Raw genomic sequence first — 8,231 nt, forward strand, 5'->3', positions numbered from 1 at the left:
TCACCGCTAAGATTGCAGGATGTGGTGTACTCCACTGTCCCTATTTCGAAATGCCGACTGAGGTATGGACCGATCATAACTCACGTGATCCAGACATGGCGTAATGTACAGAAGTCGTGTGGGGTTAAATGCCCATGGCATCTGGACTCTCCAATTTTTAATAACCAGCAATTACTTGTTGGGCACAAGCCGGTTAATATTCCTCAATGGCAAAGGAGGGGGGTTCATACTCTGGAGGATATTTATGATAAGAACGGCCTCCGTGCGTTTCAGGACTTAAGAAAATTTTATGATCTTGCCGGCGAGTCCTTCTTTCTTTACCTTCAACTAAGGTCAGCGCTGAGGGCGCATGGCGTGCCGTGGGCTCAGGCTTTGCAACCACACCCCTTCCTCAGGCTCATAGTGGACAGGACGACCTCCAGAGGGTTTGTCTCAGACTTTTATACGCTCTTAATTCAGTCCACGTATAAAAATGTATCATTGGATACAATCTGGCGTGTGGATATCCCGGAGTTGGACCCCGAGTTTGACTGGGATGATGTTTGGGCAAATGTGGCATTGTCTTCCCGCAACCCCAATCACAAGCAAATTAATTTTAATTATATTCATAGGACCTATCTTACACCTAGGAAGCTATTTGCTATGGGACTGATAACCGACTCTCGGTGCACTTTGTGCTCTCAAAAGGCCACTGGCACTTATATGCATATGTATTGGGATTGCCCACCAGTGGCCCGCTTCTGGAGGTCAATAGCGGACAAACTTTCAGATCTGTGTGGCTTAACTATCCCATTCACAGCTGTTACGCTACTCCTGAACGATATAACAACACTACCCGCGTCCGTACAACTGAAAAGGGTTGTCCTAGCGGGCGTCACAGCAGCGAAGAAGCTAATAGCAATGAGATGGAAGGAGCCTGAGAAGCTCACAGTGATTAACTGGTCCCTAACACTGTTGGATGTGATTTATCTTGAGATATCCACGGCGCGGGTGATTGGGGTGGGGCAGGCTGGGATTGACCTATGGTTCGCAGCAGCTGAGAAGGTCAGGACCGCCGTGTGCGGCTGAGCGGGGTTGGGGTGCTTGTTCGGGGGAGTCCGGCAGTCTCGTGGGAGGGGGAGGAGGAAATGTCTGGTCTGTCTTGTCTTTTGTGATGTCTTGAATTTAACTAGGGATTTTATTGGGGGGCAGCTGTTTAGCTAGTTCTTCGCTATTTGGTCATCTATTAGATAGTACCCCTGGAATTTTGAATTTAAAAAGGTTGAACTCCGTTTTCTTTTCTTTTTGTCTTTATAATTTATAAATTGTTATATTCTGTATTATTATTGTTTGTTATTTTCCTGTGAAGTTTTGTGTATTGTGATTGTGAATAATGTGTTGTCTTGTTTCATGCAAGTAATAATAAAAAAATTTGATAAAAAAAAAGAAAAGGTTGTTTGGTCACTTATCATGTGTGCTTAGCAAGGTCTGTGGCCATTACATAATCGAGGACTTCTGTCTTCTCTCGTTATGAAAAACAGCGTTCCTCTGTAGTAAGAGTGTACTTTTGCCATTTTTTGTTGTGATGAAGGGTTGTGTGTGTCTTGTGATCTACAACTGGGTTAGGTTTGGCCCACAGAAGCACATGTGTAAGTCTGGACCGGGGCTCTTAAAGGGGCCCTCTCTGTTCTGTGTTTTTCCTTAGTAAAACTCAGGTAGCAGGTTAGCGCATGAGCTATGTGAGGCTGTTAGATGCTTCATGTAGCATGCTATGACTGTGTCATGCTATGACTGTGTCATGCTGTATTTGTCATTACATCGTATCATGGGTGAGGGGTTGTAAAAGGGTGAACTGGTAATCCTTTCCTCCCCTTTTCTGATTGGTCAGGGGTTAAAACCACCTGTCCTTCAAGGTTCCTGTCATGTTGCTGTTCGGCACGTTACAGGGTAAGGGGGGGGGGGAGGGGGAGTTTCCTGGTCCCACGCCCTGGAAGATTGGGCGTGTGCACCGCGGAAATTCCCCCGCCATAGAGTAAGTCACTGAGCGCGTCTCTATTGGTAAGACTTCCGTGGGTTGTTCAGGTCCATGTTATGGATCTGTTTCAGGGAGTTGTCAGAGCTCCTCCTCACGAAGCTCCTCCTCAGGGAGAAGTGTCTTCTGTGAGTTCGGACTCTCCTTCCCAGTGAGGGAGCCTCCTCAGAGTTCAGAGCCTCCTCCTCAGATTGTCAAGGTGAGTAGAACTTCAAACAAGGAGTTCTGCTCTATTGTGTGTGTATTCGATTCAATTCGATTATTGAGTGTGTATTGGTTCAGTGCCTCCTCCTCGGAGAGCTCTAACCCAAGTGTTACATAGCTCAATGTTGCAATATATTCTTTTCAATCTATACAGCTCACGTGGGAAGTCTCTCTGGGGATTTCCTATGGGAGTGTGGTGGGATGTAAAAATGTAAACTATTTTTACCCTCAGCCTGCATCACGAGGGATTCATGTCAGTCTGTGTTCTTTCTTTTTTGAATAAAAAGAGGAAGGTACATGAAGCACGACGGCTCCGTGTCGTTCTCCCAGGCGACTTGGAGGAACAATGTTTGGTGTCTTGCTAGACTATCCATTGATGTGTTTGGGTCTCGATGCATACATAGTGCTGGCTCGGTGTGTTTCTGTTACAGGATCACACAGGGGCTAAGTGCGCCTTGGTTGCTTGTTAAAACAACGTTTTTATAGGGCAACTGGGATGGGGTTTTGTCTCTTCCGAGCGCCAGTTTACTAGGTTGTCTCGATGAATTCTCGTTCATATCTGGGGGATGTTAACGGAATAGATCTGAACATAGGTAGAGGGGTCTCACGCCCTTGGGGTGGGCCACTGAGCACGGTCTAAATGAGGACTGTCTGGGTGGCGCCCTCTTTTCATGTTTTAGATCGACACGCATACCTACCCCCTCTCCTGGAGTGGGCATGTCGGCGTGGTTAGGACACGGGACTGGTCTGGTCACGCTGGTCCAGGTCAGTTAACCCGTTGTCCGCCGGGGATGCAGATCTGCTGTTCTGGTACCCCGAGGGACCTGTGCTTTTTTCGGGGGGAAAAATGCCAGGTCGGTCCGGGTGTCACAGGGTTAGGCGCTATGGAGACCCTTGTTGGGTACATATTGTACTCTGCACTGTCGTAATGGCTTACGGCCATGCCAACCTGTACATGCCCGATCTCGTCCGCTACGCAGGTTTGGTCCTGGTTAGTACTTGGTTGGGAGACCGCCTGGGAATACCAAGTGCGGTGTGCTTGGGACTGGTTCTCCATTCTTTTCGCTCCTCTCTCACGCGTGGCGAAGAGGGGGCTGTTGGGGTGGTCTTGGACCTCCTCTGGCAACCCTGTGCTTCCCGTGCCGCCGGGCCCGGTCCGAAGTAATGTTTCGTCGACCCGTAGGCCTGGAATAACCCTTTTTTGAAAACTGAAACACTTGTACTGCGGTATAGCCAGTTATGCCCGCAGGTGTGTTTGAGTTTTTTCTTGAGGGGTTATAGGAACAACCACCGCATAGGGTAACGACAAGGTGGTTGATTCCCTGGTGTGTTGGAGCAGTGTCAACCCCCGGGTTACCCGGTTGAGTGTGCCCCTGCACGTTCATGACGTCTGCCAATCATGTCAGCCTTCTCTGCCTCAACCCCTCTGGGTGGGTTTTTTTTTAATGGAGGCTTGGTCATGCAACAACGCCAGCATACGCCCCTTCCGCCGGGGGGGCTGTTCTCAGCTAACTCCTTTGGCGCCTGTCTCGTCCGCAGTGCTCCAGGCTCAGTTTACAGCCTGTTGCCTGGTTTCCCCGGTGCGCTGCCTGCTTCCGTTGGTTAACCTTTTTTGTGTGCTTACGGCCATGCTGACTGCCTGTTCTGCAGGGTCAGTGTACCAGGCGGTGTGCTATTGGGGAGAAAGGGCCCGCTCTTGGAGGGGCCTTATCCGAATACGCTGGCGATGTGGGGGGCGGTGTCACTAAGTGACCGCCTGGTGGGGTCTTGATGCCTGGCGTCATTGACCTCTCCGGGCCCCCGTTTTCCAGGGGATCCAGTCCCTTCAGTGGGTCTGGGTCTTCCTTCGTGCTCCGCTGCTACGGCCTTGCCACGGGGTTGGGTTTGTTCTTGACCCCGTGATTCTGGGGGCAGTAACGAGGTTGTTCCTTCCATTCGTTCCCGGGTGGCATGCGGGTTGTGCGTGTGTGTAGTCGTGGGGTCAGGCCACGGTCTGCTCACCCTGTGCGTTGAGTTGCTTGAGTGCCTCTTCGCACGGTCGGATCCGTCGCCCTCCCGTGATCCTCCAATAGGGGGGGTGCCCTCCATTAGGGGGGGTCGGGGGGGCTCGGTCCTCCCTGATCTGATGGTTGTGGGGGGCCTCAGCGGGGTACATTTGTCGGCCGATGGATCTCGCTCGGCCTCCCTTGTGCAGTAGTGACGCAGAGCGGAGCCATACGATAGAGAACGTTAGGTTATGGCTATAACCAAGTTCTGTGAGTATTGGTGACGCTCGGCGTCAGACGCCACTGCGGCCCTTGATCTCGCCTTGTGGTGAAAGCTTGGGAAGGAGGCGAGTGTGTGGCCCCACCCCTGCTTATGTAGGTAAGCTGATAGGGGTGTGGCCAGACGGATGTTGGGATGTAAAGGTGCATTGTGGAATTTTTTATTCAGTGCGCGTGCACGAGCGAGGTACAGTGCAGTAGTGACGCCGAGCGTCACCAATACTCACAGAACTTGGTTATAGCCATAACCTAACGTTGCTGCCCATAGATGACTATTGTAAACAATACCCAGGCAAACAGGTTAGAGACCCAGGTAAGATGGCAGGCGGTTATCCAATGATTTCTGACATAATGTTGCATCTACTGTTTTAAATCTATGGGTTAATCCTATTGTTATTTCTCTGTCTTCTTTGAAAATGTATTCCATTCCATTCATTCTGTCTCCTCATCTTTTCATCAATACTACACACTTCAGTGTTAGGGCTAGAGCTTGGATCATCAGAATACATACCCCTAGACTCTAGTTCCTAACACTGCAACTAGAGAGAACAATGTGAGAACAGTATTTGTTTTATTTAGTTTGCCTCAAAACATGGAAGAACAAACTAAATTAACTGCACAGTTTGCTGTCAGAAGAGCAAGGCCATATATGCATTGTGTTTTATCTTGCTATATTTGTATTTATTTCCTGGGATGAAAGGAGGCAGTGCACAGCCTAGTTTAGCACAATCATATAATTAATAGAAGTGGATACAGACCACTGGCCTAGTTGTTGTCCAAAAACACCTCTCTTTGTGGTGAGCTCGGCTAGCTTGCAGCCAGATAACTTTCTAGGAGAGGAAATTGGTATCTATCTTATTGTCTGACTCTGGAGAAGACAGTAAGCTCTCACTCCCTCTGCTGCCCACTCCTCTCACTCCCTGCTCCCCACTCCTCTCACTCCCTGCTGCCCACTCCTCTCCCTCTGCTCCCCACTCCTCTCCCTCTGCTCCCTACTCCTCTCCCTCTGCTCCCCACTCCTCTCTCCCTGCTGCCCACTCCTTTCTCCCCTCCTCTCACTCTCCCTGCTCCCCACTCCTCTCTCTCTCTCTGCTCCCCACTCCTCTCTCTCTCTGCTCCCCACTCCTCTCTCTCTGCTCCCCACTCCTCTCTCTCTGCTCCCCACTCCTCTCTCTCTCTGCTCCCCACTCCTCTCTCTCTGCTCCCCACTCCTCTCCCTCTGCTGCCCACTCCTCTCCTCTCCCTGCTCCCCACTCCTCTCTCTCTGCTCCACACTCCTCTCTCTCTGCTCCCCACTCCTCTCTCTCTGCTCCACACTCCTCTCTCTCTGCTCCCCACTCCTCTCCCTCTGCTCCCCACTCCTCTCTCCCTGCTCCCCACTCCTCTCTCTCTGCTCCCCACTCTCCTCTCTCTGCTCCCCACTCTCTGCTCCCCACTCTCCTCTCTCTGCTCCCCACTCCTCTCTCTCTGCTCCCCACTCCTCTCTCTCTGCTCCACTCCTCTCTCTCTCTCTGCTCCACACTCCTCTCTCTCTGCTCCCCACTCCTCTCTCTCTGCTCCCCACTCCTCTCTCTCTGCTCCCCACTCCTCTCTCTCTCTGCTCCCCACTCCTCTCTCTCCCTGCTCCACTCCTCTCTCTCTCTGCTCCCCACTCCTCTCTCTCTCTGCTCCCCACTCCTCTCTCTCTGCTCCCCACTCCTCTCTCTCTGCTCCCCACTCCTCTCTCTCTCTGCTCCCCACTCCTCTCTCTCTCTGCTCCCCACTCCTCTCTCTCTCTGCTCCACTCCTCTCTCTGCTCCCCACTCCTCTCTCTGCTCCACACTCCTCTCTCTCTCTGCTCCCCACTCCTCTCTCTCTCTGCTCCCCACTCCTCTCTCTCTCTGCTCCCCACTCCTCTCTCTGCTCCCCACTCCTCTCTCTCTGCTCCCCACTCCTCTCTCTCCCTGCTCCCCACTCCTCTCTCTCTCTGCTCCCCACTCCTCTCTCTCTGCTCCCCACTCCTCTCTCTCTCTGCTCCCCACTCTCCTCTCCTGCTCCCCACTCCTCTCTCTCTCTGCTCCCCACTCCTCTCTCTCTCTGCTCCCCACTCCTCTCTCTCTGCTCCCCACTCCTCTCTCTCTGCTCCCCACTCCTCTCTCTCCCTGCTCCCCACTCTCCTCTCTCTGCTCCCCACTCCTCTCTCCCTGCTCCCCACTCCTCTCTCTCTGCTCCCCACTCCTCTCTCTCTGCTCCCCACTCCTCTCTCTCTGCTCCCCACTCCTCTCTCCCTGCTCCCCACTCCTCTCTCTCTGCTCCCCACTCCTCTCTCTCTGCTCCCCACTCCTCTCTCTCCCTGCTCCCCACTCCTCTCTCTCTCTGCTCCCCACTCCTCTCTGCTCCCCACTCCTCTCTCTCTCTGCTCCCCACTCCTCTCTCTCTCTGCTCCCCACTCCTCTCTCTCTCTGCTCCCCACTCCTCTCTCTCCTGCTCCCCACTCCTCTCTCTCTCTGCTCCCCACTCCTCTCTCTCTGCTCCCCACTCCTCTCTCTCTCTGCTCCCCACTCCTCTCTCTCTCTGCTCCCCACTCCTCTCTGCTCCCCACTCCTCTCTCCCTGCTCCCCACTCCTCTCTCTCCCTGCTCCCCACTCCTCTCTCTCCCTGCTCCCCACTCCTCTCTCTCTGCTCCCCACTCCTCCCTGCTCCCCACTCCTCCCTGCTCCCCACTCCTCCCTGCTCCCCACTCCTCTCTCTCTGCTCCCCACTCCTCTCTCCCTGCTCCCCACTCCTCTCTCTCTCTGCTCCCCACTCCTCTCTCTCTCTGCTCCCCACTCCTCTCTCTCCTGCTCCCCACTCCTCTCTCTCTGCTCCCCACTCCTCTCTCTCTGCTCCCCACTCCTCTCTCTCCCTGCTCCCCACTCCTCTCTCTCTGCTCCCCACTCCTCTCTCTCTCTGCTCCCCACTCCTCTCTCTCCGCTCCCCACTCCTCTCTCTCTGCTCCCCACTCCTCTCTCTCTGCTCCCCACTCCTCTCTCTCCCTGCTCCCCACTCCTCTCTCTCCCTGCTCCCCACTCCTCTCTCCCTGCTCCCCACTCCTCTCTCTCTGCTCCCCACTCCTCTCCTCTCTCTGCTCCCCACTCCTCTCTCTCTGCTCCCCACTCCTCTCTCTCCCTGCTCCCCACTCCTCTCTCTCTCTGCTCCCCACTCCTCTCTCCCTGCTCCCCACTCCTCTCTCCCTCTGCTCCCCACTCCTCTCTCTCTCTCTGCTCCCCACTCCTCTCTCTCCCTGCTCCCCACTCCTCTCTCTCTGCTCCCCACTCCTCTCTCTCCCTGCTCCCCACTCCTCTCTCTCTCTGCTCCCCACTCCTCTCTCTCCCTGCTCCCCACTCCTCTCTCTCCCTGCTCCCCACTCCTCTCTCTCCCTGCTCCCCACTCCTCTCTCTCCCTGCTCCCCACTCCTCTCTCCCTGCTCCCCACTCCTCTCTCTCCCTCCCCTGCTCCCCACTCCTCTCTCTCCCTGCTCCCCACTCCTCTCTCTCCCTGCTCCCCACTCCTCTCTCTCTCTGCTCCCCACTCCTCTCTCTCCCTGCTCCCCACTCCTCTCTCCCTGCTCCCCACTCCTCTCTCTCTGCTCCCCACTCCTCTCTCTCCCTGCTCCCCACTCCTCTCTCTCTCTCTGCTCCCCACTCCTCTCTCCCTGCTCCCCACTCCTCTCTCCCTGCTCCCCACTCCTCTCTCCCTGCTCCCCACTCCTCTCTCCCTGCTCCCCACTCCTC

Source organism: Notolepis coatsorum, assembly GCF_963971535.1.
Source record: "Notolepis coatsorum genome assembly, chromosome: 20".
Taxonomy (NCBI): domain Eukaryota; kingdom Metazoa; phylum Chordata; class Actinopteri; order Aulopiformes; family Paralepididae; genus Notolepis; species Notolepis coatsorum.